The sequence below is a fragment of the Pinus tabuliformis genome, chromosome 3_2, assembly GCF_031772625.1.
Source record: "Pinus tabuliformis cultivar Carrire ecotype Pingquan chromosome 3_2, CPIR1, whole genome shotgun sequence".
Lineage (NCBI taxonomy): Eukaryota > Viridiplantae > Streptophyta > Pinopsida > Pinales > Pinaceae > Pinus > Pinus tabuliformis.
The window spans coordinates 1,216,428,000-1,216,440,867 of record NC_142302.1 but is presented as its reverse complement, the minus strand read 5'-3'; positions in this window follow the sequence as shown (position 1 = coordinate 1,216,440,867).

The following is a 12,868-nucleotide window of genomic DNA, read 5'->3' as shown; positions in this document are numbered from 1 at the left end:
CTTGCACATATAGTGCGCCACACTTCAACAGTTTACGACTCCCAGATTGAAAATTAATATAGCAATTTAGGACACTCTAAATTGACCAAATAGTTTGTTGTTCATCAATATGTTACTGCTGTCAGAAGGCTGATTGCTCAGCGGTACTATCAAGTCTTTGTCTTTCTTGATTTAAGACCTCTCTGAAATTTTCAGTGATCTTTGGAATGTTTTCTACTTCAACTACTTGGCTATTTACATCATTAAAGCTATCAGAGTACAAAACAAATGATTCTAAATCAGTATGTACATAGTTGATTGGATGATTTACCAGTTTCTCCTTGCTAGTAATCATGTACTTCATCTTTTTCTCCTGGTATAATTTTCTCATTTGACCGAACATGGGAATAGTAGCATAAGAGAAATCAAGCTGCATTGTCCCTTTAATCTTTTCTCCCCAAGATCTGGAAAGAAGCATTCCAAATCTAGGAGGTATATCCGCCACAACCACATCCATCAAAACATTTTTAGCCGGAATCTAATCCAAACTGACCACCAAATCTTTGATAAGACCAATACACCTTACTCTACCAGAATCAAAGCAGTAGAGATCATGATACTTTCTAGTGATATCCAATCCCAATTTCTCCATGATGGCCTTAGGCATGAGATTATGAGAGGCTCTGAAATAAAACATAGCATTATGTAATACATAGTCATGCACCCTGAGACTGATGTAAGAAGGAGCTACATCACTATCTTGAGACTGACCTTCCAATGCTGGACCAAAAATAAACTCAGGTCTATCATCCTCCACGTTCACCATATGAGATGATGGATCTAAATTCAAAATCTTAGACACCTGACCTTTGTAGCTACTATTCTTCATCAGCTCAGTCAAAGGAATAGATGCTTTTAACTTAGCAATTTCATTTTCTAAGTTAAAAACTGAAATTTTCTCTACCTCTTTCACTGAAACATCCTTCTTTTCAGTTTTCTCTTTTGATACAATTGGCTGATTGGATCTTTCATTTGCTGATAGTGTTTTGTTAGTGGTAGGATCAACTATCTCTTTTCCCTTTTTCTGCACAATGGGAGGATCATTCTTTGGCGCTGTTGTCTCCTTCCTTTTCTGAATTGGATTTATGGGCATCTCTACTTCTGAGTGAATATTGTCGCTGCTAGGCTAACAAAGCATTCATGTATCCTCTTTGATATTCATTGGACTCCTCCTCAAGAACTGTTTCATTTGCCAAGATGAAATTTTCATCCCTTTGTACAACTGAATTCTCGGAAGACTCCTCATCTTCAGTGATAAAAATTGGCATATCATCAAGTGTAAAGAAATTATTCTCTTCTCCAATTACGTTCTCCTCATCTCTGATTCTGGACCATGTACAAAAATTTTGCTGTAAGGGTGTCTTCACCTGCTGTTGCGCTGCTTGGTCTTGTGCTCACTGCTCTCATTGCTTGATTCTAAATTGTGATTGCTGCTGACCACGGAAGTTGGGATTTTTGACTTGTGTTTCAGGCTTGTCAGTTGTCAATCTGTCAAACATCTTCTACATCTTCCGGAGCACTTGATTTGAAGTGGAAACCTCTTCCTTTATTGTTACCTTCTTTTCAGCCTTTGTTCTAGCTCTCTTGGCAAGTAGATTAGCTTCAACACTGACTGCAATTTTCTACATGTCTTCCAAAGTGGCCGGATCTCTTTCACTTAATTGATAGGACATATCAGGATTGAAACCATCCAGAAACTTAATCAAAGCGAGCCCCATAGTTGGCTTTATATTATCGGGAATTGCATTGTAAATAGAATTGAATCTAATACAATAATATTGAATAGACTCACCAACATTCTGCTTGATGTTATCATATTCGGAAAGGATCTGAAGAGGATTTTTCTTCACGTCCCAGCGATCTAAGAATTGCCTCTGAAGATTAGTCAATGTAGTGATACTTGTAGCTGGCAAAGCTCTGAACCACTTCCTCACTTCACCACCAAAGGTTTGTACAAATAGTCTCATTGTCGCATTTTCGGCATCAATCTCATGAAGGTCGAAGAAATCTATCATCCTATCCACATGTTGCTGATCTGTAACACTATGAGGAGTGCCATCAAACAATGGGATTTTGCTTTGATAATCGGTGGGCATATCATCCAAATTTTGAGGTAGCTCAAGGGGAGAAAATCGAGCAGCCATTGCTCTTGGTGGATTTGCAATCAGTCTTGGGGATGTTGGGGGAGTGGGTGCAGCTGATGTATGGGGTGTATGAGGTGGAGATGGTAATGAAGAAATGTTGGAGGTTTGAGAGGTAGAAAGAGTGGACGGAGGTGAAACCACTACAGAGTTTTGATCAGAGATAGAAGCCTGCACGGGAATGGTGGGAATGAAGGGAGGTTCGGTAGAAATTCCAGAGCTAGATGCAATCGTTGAGGACCCAAGGGTTGCAAATGCAGACTTTAAGAAATCAGCAACGTTTGAAGCCACAATTGAAGTTCGGAGTTGTTTCAAGATATAATCATCAATTGATTTATTGGCCTTTTCAATTTCAAGATCTTTGACAAACTATGGATTTAGGAAAGTAGAAGCAATAGCACTTTCGGATTTAGTCTCAAACAACGACAGATCAAAATGTTCGTCAAACTCAAGATCTTCAAGATACTCAAAAACCACATGACATGAATGAGATTTGAACATGGGAATCATAGAACTTTCTTGGAGAAGGATTCTTGGAATAAGATTGGGATTTTCGTACACAAGAAGTGGATCAGGATCCAGATTTACTCTGGTATATCTTCTGGAAGCCAGTGTGTTATTATTTCCAAGAAATCAAATGGACATTATCAACTTGTTTAGCCTATCAAATTCTAAACTTATCATCCAAAAGCTTAGAATTATCAGATGTACTAGGGAAATTTGCAAGTTAGATATTCCGTTTATAAGACTAGACCGGAGATTGACTGAAGTAGCATTTATCTAATTGCGCTAATGCAAAGCAAAAGCGTTTCGAAGGCTACCTGGCTAATATTTAGGCTCTGTCTATAGTTTATAAAACAAAGAACCCTAACAAACAAAAAATCTTGTCATCCATAGTATGGTCACCACTATGTTAGTGCCAAAATCTAACTCAGGCTGAGAAAGGCAAGATCTAGGGTAACATCAAACCACACTTAATCTGGTAGCTAGCCCTACCAGGTTGGGAGAGGGCCCTCTCCTTGTCAATATCAAAAAATATGGCCAATAAAGCTTGAGATGACTGATGTAATGACTGGTTTTAGGCTGTAGGAATTTACAGGGTAAGTTCCTCAGACAGAACACCAAAAGGACACCGCTCACAACCAGATCGCAGATCAATACACCAGTATTTTGATGTGGTTAAAACCCTCAAAGAGGGAAATAGTCCACGGCCTGAGCCAACGCGACCACTTCAGGCAATTTATTAATAAAAGAATGAAAATTTACATATGTTTCTCTCATGCACGGATTACCCTACAAATGACCCTCCATGCGCTTTAAATAGAAATCATGGACCAATCGGGTGTCAAGCCACAGATCAAGTGTCAGTAATACCGAGGAGAGAATGAACCGTCGGATCCCTACATATCATGACCGTCGGATTGTAAGTTACAAAATGTACAACGGTAAAGAAACACACTTTACCTAACTCTACACTAGACCAAGTTGTACTTAACTATTTCCTATGTGTCAGAATATCCTAACATCCCCCCTTAAGAACAACTTGGGATAGGATTGAAGGATTTACAAATATGACATAATAGGAGAACGAAGGAGGCACTAGAGCCTATCCCCCCTTAGTGACAACTTCCTGAACTCCAACCATAAATCGAAGTTTAGTGAACTTCGCCTCTGTGAGAGCCTTTGTGAAGATGTCTGCAACTTGATCATCTGTTGAACAATATTGCACTTCAAGAACATGGTCGTGAATGAGCTTTCTGATGAAGTGCATGTGCAGTTCAATGTGTTTGCTGCGCTGATGTTGGACTGGATCTTTGCATAGATGAATGGCACTTTGATTATCACACCAAAGTGTAGTCGGATGCTGCTGCTGAAAGCCAAACTCTGACAGGATCTGACGAAGCCACAAGGCTTCCTTACTAGCTTCTACGGCACCACGATACTCTACTTCTGCTGATGAAAGAGAAATGGCACCTTGTTTCTTACAAGCCCATGTAAGAGGATATTCCGACACATAGGAAATAGGCTAGGTATGTGTACAGAGGTGTTTGATTGAATTTGATGATGTTTTGTTGGCTCAAATGTGAAAGGCAAATTTGGGTCCAGTGAATGAGGCTCAGTTTTGCAGATATCTCTATGGGGCAAGGTAGGAAAGTGATTTGGTACTTAAAATTAAGTGAGATGGAGAGTTTTAGATAGGTGAGGAGTTGAAGAGGGCAAGAAAACCTTAGGGATCCTCTTCAAATAGCTAAAAACATCAATAACTAAGCAAACCCTAGGTAGAGCACTGCAATTTCAATGGATTCTACATTTATCCTTGTTTGTTTTAGTTAAGAAGAAGCAAGATAGATAATGGCATACATAAAGCATAAGTAAACTCACAATTACTGAAGGAAACACAATACCAAAACAAGATTCCACATGAATCCCATAAAGTCCTGCAAATCTTGGTCTATTCCTTAGCCAAAACTGCTGAGATCAGTATACAACGAAGCTCCAAGCTTTCTCAAAAGTCCAACCATGCTAATCACTGTAAAGTCACAAGATATAAGAAATCCATAACTCATCCTAGCCTCTAGGGGTCTAGCTCATAAGTTTAGGAGTTGTTCCAACTAATTCTAAACTCAGAACTAAAAATTAGGTAGTGGAACAACTTGCCTCTAGAAACTAGGGAACTGATTCATTCAGTTGCAAACTACTTTTTGATAGATGAATCTACCTCCATGAGTGAAAATTTGACATAATTACATAAAGATCCATAAATTTACATTAAATTACATCATAAGTTTGACATTAAGAAGGATAAAAGTCAAACTGTCAAGAAACTAGGTGAAAAACAGAGTATTCTTGGTCAAACTGGGCAAAATTTCCCCAATGCGCAGTGCTGATTTCCCTATGTGTAGCACCTTTTTGTAGCTGCTTTTGGAGGCCTTCCCGGTGTCCAAATTTTCTCCCAATGGGCTTTTTGGAAATGTCCTCCTATCTACTTTCTAGAACAAGTGGAATTTTTTAATTTGGCCTCCATGTTCTCCTCCAAAACTGAGTTCTCCCAACACTACTTCCTGTGTGTCAAAATAGGGGCAATAAGGTCATTTTTTGGGTGTTTTTGACATTTTTGGGGGCTCAAAACCTGTCAAACTTTCTTGGCCATTGGTAGGCATGCATATTTTTCCAAGAAAAATCCAAATATGCTGAAGTTTTGTCATTTGGAGGCCTCCATCAAAAGCGAGCGCCAGGTGGCGCGACGCATTGGGCAGAAAATTATGTGTTTTAGCCCAAGAATTTCAAAAATGGAAAAAGTGTACCAATTTTTTTGAAATTTGGGATGAGTGTTCTCCATCAAGTGTTGTGTTGGGCCAAGGAAGCCTTAGCCAATATCTAAAGTCTATCTTTCTCCTTTCGCGTCCTCGATGCCCTTTTCAACTTTGCCTTCAAGCTTCTGATTCTTGCCTTGTAACTTTTATTTCTCGCCATGTAATGATAAGCCATATGCCTCAACATTGTTTTCTCCTTGTTGGCCTTCTCTAAAAAATTTTCCAAGTGGATATTAGATCTCTCAAGCCAATATTCTTGATCAGCATTGATTTCTTGCTCAAGTGATGTGAGCTTCACCTTCCTCCTTTTGGCAGCTTGCCAGTTTTCTCATCTGTTTTGAAGCTCCATAATGGTTTGTTGATCCTCTAGTTTCTTGTTTCTTTGCTCCAGGTACTTTATTATCCACTTAGCTCTTTCTAAGTTGAGGGGCAAAGGATTGATGTCCACCTATTGCTCTTGGATGACCTCCTTGAGCTTTGAGCTTTGTGGGCCCAAATCCATGTCATCATCCTAAATGAGAATGAAATCAGTCTCCTGCTCTCCTAAAGACCCCTCGTCATGTAATGGCCTCTTGCCTTTGTCCTGAACCTGCTGTGCTGATGAAGGAAGGAAGACCCCTTCCACCCCGGGTGGAGATAATACTCGCTTTGCTACTGCAAACAACCTTCTAGTGCCCTTTTGGTAGGTGACAAACACTAGCACACTAGTGGTCTATGTCTCATGACCCTCCTGCTGATGTGAAGGTTCACCTATCTCATTGATCCGGATTTAAATAGGAATGTAATAAAATATAGAGATAACCATAAAGACAGATATGCAGCGGAAATAATACTTCATTTCATTAATGGAAAATACTGAAATATTCTTACAAATAGAAGTAGAAATAACCCAGCTAGGGCGATGGTAGCTTATCTTTGAGAAGAGATGTGTCGGCTACATGCCTCTGAACTGTTCCGAACTGTGTTTACAATGAGGCTTGAAGGCCTATTTAACAATGGAAAACCCTTCACATTCCAAAACCTAACCCTAGAAGATGAAACGCCAAATTGTGGGCCTCGTTTTGGGGTGAGTTGGGCAGCCAACTTCCCGGGGTCGCGAATTGGTCGTATTATCTCCGTTTGATGCACATGATAGCCCGTTGGAAAGATCTCTCCGAGGACTACGACGGAAAAGACGATTTTTTATTAGATAAATCGCTAGCAGTAGATTTCCCAAAAAAACGTCGTTTAGGGCCTCAAAACGGCTCCGGAAGTTCAGGACCCGAAAAACTGCTAAAAATAGTAAGTTGTGCTACAATTAAGGAAACTGAAAATGCTGAGAGAAACAATGGTGGGGGTCCAGGTGGACTTGGCAGGTGGCCACCAAGATCCACCTGGATCATTCCTCCCCCCCAGGAAGCAATGGTCCCCATTGCGTTGAGTTCCTCCATGAGATGAGGAAACTTTTGCTGAACTTGGTCCTTGGTGAACCACTTGCCCTGGTGAAGGAGTTGGCCTGCTTTGACAACTCGATACAGTTGGATATTCTGTTGGCGAGTGTTCTTGACCTTGTGTCCATGATCCGATCAGTTGCAGCTTGTTCCACTCAATCTGCATTTAATTCTATGGGTGTGAGTTGTTCTGCAATGTCGGATGTGTCTAGCAATGGTGGAAAGTATGGTCGAAGGCGGTCCACATTGAACACTGGGTGTAGGCCAAGGAATGGGGGAATGCTGAGCTCAAATGCATTGTATCCCACAGCCTTAATAATGGTGTAAGGACCATATCGGAGTGGTCTCAGTTTCCGATAGGCTCCAGTAAGGCGTTCCTTTTGCAAATGCAACTAGACTTTGTCGCCCACTTGAAACTTGTGTGGCACCCGGTGTTGATCATGTCGCTGCTTGTACTTGGCATTTAATTTTTCCAGAATGTCATGGACCTGCTGGCGAATACGTTGGATGTGCTCAATGAATCTGGTTGCCTTATCTGTTTCGGACTGGACATGAGCTGAATCTGTGTGAGTAGCTGCAAGTGGCATGGCCACATCAATGGGGCATAGTGGCTGGAATCCCAAGCCCACCTTAAAAGGGTTGTGGCCTGTCGAGCTATGAAGAGCTTGGTTGTAGCTGTGCTGAACATAGGGGAGGCTCTCGTCCCATGTGCGTGGATGCTTTGAGTTGTACATGCGCAGAATGTGTACAATCATCCGATTGACAACCTCTGTCTGGCCATCAGTTTGAGGATGGAAGGCTGTGGACTTAGTGAGTTTGGTGTCCAGCATTGACCAGAGACTGGACCAAAATGTACTGAGGAACCGACTATCTCGATCTGAGATGATAGACTGTGGGATCCCAAAGTGCACCCAAACTCGTTCAAAGAAGAGTTTAGCAGTGTCTTCTGCTGTGATATTCTTCTTGCAGGCCGCCATAATGGCCATCTTCGAGAACCTGTCGAAGACCATAAAAACACAATCATTTCCATGCTTAGTGGAAGGAAGGCCTGACATGTAATCCATGGAGATGGATTCCCAAGGTCGATTAGGGGTAGGCAACAGGGTATAGAGGCCTTGCTTCTTGATGGTTGGTTTGGCAATGGCACAGGCAGTACATGATCTGATGTATTTCCCGACATCTTGTCGAAGATTTGGCCAACAGAAATACTTTTGCAGTACTGCCACCGTTTTCTCGACCCCGAAATGCCCAGCAGCCCGACTGTAGTGTGCTTCCTAAATCATCTTGGCATGCTCGCTTGAAGGAACACAAAGGTGACCCAGGTGGCATAACAGGGCATATTGGAGATGAAAATCTGGAACATGCCGAACCCCCAAGAGTGTCTGGTATGTGTGGCCAAATTCTGGGTCGCTTTTGTAGAGAAGTGGCCAATCAGAAGTCTCGTGCCCACAAGAGTTGAGCACGGTGGTTAACGCCATGATTGGTGGTCGACTAAGGCAATCTACAACATTATTGGTGCTGCCCTTCTTATACTTGATATTCAAATGGAACTGTTGCAGATATGTAGACCACTTCTGATGGCGATCATTCTGCAATTTCCCTTGGGTCTATATGAACTGTAGGGGTCAGTGGTCTGTGTGGATGACCGTTTCCTTCCCCAAAATGTAATGCTTCCATTGTCGGCAGGCCTGCACAATGGAATACATCTCTTTATCATAAGTGGGATACTTCTGGACTGTGTCTGAAAGTGTTTCACTGTGATATGCCACTGGATGCCCGTGTTGAGTAAGGACTGCCCCAATAGCATAGTCAGAGGCATCTGTCTCAACCTCAAATGGTTGTTGTAAATCTAGTAACACGAGCACCAGTGCCGTGCAGAGGTGATCTTTCAACTCTCTAAATGCCTTCTGTTGAGATGTAGACCAGAAGAATTTCGCTTTCGCTCCTCCCTTGGTGACTTGACTCAAGGGCCAAGTGATATGAGAAAACCCCAACACGAACCTGCGGTAGAAGTTGGCAAGACCTAGAAAGTTGCGGAGCTCTGTCAGAGCGGTTGGAGATGGCCAATCCCGAATGACTTGGATCTTTGCCAGATCTACATGCACCCCCTCTTCATCAATAATGTATCCCAGATACTAAACTTGGGTCATGCCAAAAGTGCATTTCTCCAAATTGGCACATAGCTTGTGTTGCCGTAGTGTTTGAATAACCTGTCGGATGTGGTGGAGGTGCTCTTCCCAACTCTGGTTGAAGATCAGAATGTCATCCAAGTATACCACTACAAATGAGTTGGTGAATGGCCGCAAGATGTCATCCATTAACCTCATGAAGGTTGCAGGAGCATTAGTCAATCTGAAAGGCATAACCAACCATTCGAAGAGGCCCTCCTTGGCTTTGAAGGCAGTCTTCCACACATCAGAGGGTTCGATCGGTACCTGGTGATATCCTGACTTCAGATCGATCTTGCTGAAATATTTTGCCCCCTTTAGTTGGTCCAAGAGGTCATCAATCCGTGGGATCGGGTACCTATTATAGATAGTGATCTTGTTCAACGCCCAATAGTCAATACAGAGTCTCCAAGTCCCATCCTTCTTCTGTACCAACATGATCGGGCTCCCACAAGGTGATGAACTCGGACGGATGTGACCTTTCTGTAACAGCTCCTGAATCTGCCTCTTGATTTCATCATTCTCTAGAATGGAGCGTCGATAAATTGGTCCATTGGGTAGCGGTGCACCTGGGGTCAGATCGATGGAGTGCTTGACTTGACAGTGCAGAGGAACCCTTGCAGGGGAGGTGAAGATGTCCTTGTACTCCTTCACGACCTTATCCATCTGTAGTTGTCGTGCGGAGGGGTCTTGTCTGGAGGCCATGGCTACTGTCTTATTCTTTCCTTGTGGGCATATCATCAGGAAAACAAATTTCCCAGTCTTGGAAATGAGCTTACTGCATTGTTTTGTAGTAATCAAGGAGATGGCAGTAGGCAGTGCTACCTCTGGTATCCTGTACAACTTATTTCCCAATGTAACAATAATAGCACGGGGCCTTGATTCATACACATCATGTCGCTTCCACAAGTATGGTTGTCCTAATAATACATCACAAACTTCAAGGGGAGCAATGTCACACAATACCTCATCCGTGAAGGGCTTGATGTTGTACGGAAGGTGACACTGCTGGCTCACGCGAAGATCCTGTCCTTGGTGAAGCCACCCGATGGTGTATGGTTGTGGATGTGCTGTGATCGACAAGCCCAACTGCTTCACAACCTCTACTGAAATGAGGTTCTTTTGGCTCCCGCTATCGACAATGAACTATAGCAGGGAGCCCTTTACCCACATTTGGGAGTGGAAGAGACACTCCTCCTCTTCTGGATCTTCAGGTTCATTTTTCTGGATCTTTGCAGTAGCAACATTGGCATTGGGATCCGCGTCAATGATCTGCTTCCCTTTGTCATCCCCCTTGTCGGGTTCTGACTCAGAGTCGGAATATGCATCTGATTCTGGAACCTTTAGTTCTGCCACCAGTTACTACTTGGCTCGACACTCACTGGTGTTGTGAGTGGAGCTCTTATGGAACTCACACCATTTTCCCGTGTCCTTTTTCGTCTTCGTGGCGCTGTTCTTTGCCTGTAGCTTTGGCGAGTTGTCTTGGGCTACCCCGCCTTGGCTTTGTCCTTTGTTCTGTGTTTTAGGGGCACCTTTCCCTTGCTTCAGATTCGCAGATCCAAAGTCTCGCTTCTTTTGTTTAAACTTCTGCTCGACCTTGACGGCATATCGATACGCTGTGCTAGGCGAGGAGATGTTCAGGAATTGTATTTCTTCCTGGATGTAGTTGTGCAGGCAGCTGCGGTATTTGAGTATCAAATGCTGCTCTGTATCCTTGATACCCAGCTTTGTGCGAAGGGTATGGAAAAGATTGGTGAACTCTGGCACATCTTGGTCCCTTCCCTGCCGCAACGTGGTCCATTTTATGTATTCATCCTCATAGCTTCCGACAGGGTAGTACTGCTCCTTGATGGCATCCCAGAATGAATTCCAGGTGGGTGCAGCTGAAAATAGTGAGCCAGTATTTTCATCCTTCTGCTCGCAGTAGGTTTCCCAACAGTCCTTGACGTGGGGGGCTGCTTTGAGAAGAGCGAAAACAATCTTTTCTCGACTTGAAAATTCATGAACAGAAAAATAACCCTCCAGCAGATTTAACCATTTATCTACAGCATCTGCATCTATCTGACCCTCGAATATGGGGATTTCAAAATTAACTTGTACCTTAAAGGGCGTGGCATCTCCAGAGTAGCTGCTGGAAGCCGATGCGTCACTTCTGGGTAGCCGCTGAAGGATTTGGGCAAAACTGTCCATCATCGCATTCCGTTGTCGCTCGAGGGCTTCTTCGAGCAAGATTTTGATAGGATCTCCTGGCCCGTCATCTTTCTTCTCATCCACCATAGGAGGCCGTCGGGATCTGCGAGGCTGGTCTCGCAAAGGTTTGACCAGTTCAAGCCCTAACTCCTTATATCCCGACCCCGTTGGGGACATGGAAAGAAAAACAGAGAAAAAGCAGACCGCTCTGATACCACTGATCCGGATTTAAATAGGAACGCAATAAAATATAGAGATAACCATAAAGATAGATATGCAGCGGAAATAATACTTCATTTCATTAATGGAAAATACTGAAATATTCTTACAAATAGAAATAGAAATAACCCAGCTAGGGCGATGGTAGCTTATCTCTGAGAAGAGATGTGTCGGCTACATGCCTCTGAACTGTTCCGAACTGTGTTTACAATGAGGCTCGAAGGCCTATTTAACAATGGAAAACCCTTCACATTCCAAAACCTAACCCTAGAAGATGAAACGCCAAATTGTGGGCCCCGTTTTGGGGTGAGTTGGGCAGCCAACTTCCCGGGGTCGCGAATTGGTCGTATTATCTCCGTTTGAAAGATCTCCCCGAGGGCTACGATGGAAAAGACGATTTTTTATCAGAAAAATCGCTGGTAGTAGATTTCCCAAAAAACGTCGTTTAGGGCCTCAAAATGGCTCCGGAAGTTCAGGACCTGAAAAACTGCTAAAAATAGTAAGTTGTGCTACAATTAAGGAAACTGAAAATGCTGAGAGAAACAATGGTGGGGGTCTAGGTGGACTTGGCAGGTGGCCACCAAGATCCACCTGGATCACTCATGAAAAACTTCTGGAGGTACCTGAGGAGATGTAAAGAACTCATGAGAAATGAAATCCTCGCATGTGATGCCCTGCAAACCAAGCTGATGCATGGCCACAATTTTGATGAGTGCAAAATGATATATAGTGTTAAACTACTGCTGAGGAGTCTTCTGCTATATTAGGGTGGTCATATTCTCAATATTTTGGCACATGAAGTATGGGAGATTCATCATTCTCACCCTGGTAAAGTGCATCAACAATCTGATATGATAAGCATATAAGTGAGAAAACCGGCCCTCAAAGCTGAAATACTTCATTATGAGTTTCATCAAGGGAGCATATGAGTCTTTTAGGTACTGAAAGGGAAAAAATCCATTGGGTTGTCTTAAATAAATGGGCTTGATGTATGGTTCATAATGTTCCCTATCAATTTGTTGCCTTTTATTCCACTGCTCTCTGACATTTGGAATACCGGTTGCTAGAGAAATAGACTCTAATGTTAAGGTGAATGTCACACCAGCTAGAGTGGCTTGGCCATTATGTAGATGAAGCGCAAACAACCGGGCCAACTCATGATGATACTGGACTCTAGAAACCATCTCAGAGAACTGATAACAGGATTGGTGTTGGAAGCATGTGATAGCAAGAGGGTAGGCCTACAGCTCGGCAAGTGAAGTAGGCTCCTCTCATATATGTTTGCCACCCTTGTGAGGTCTCCTTGGTGCATGCATTTCTGTAGGAGAGTCACTGTGTGTCTCTTCATCTTGGTCATAGGAAGGATC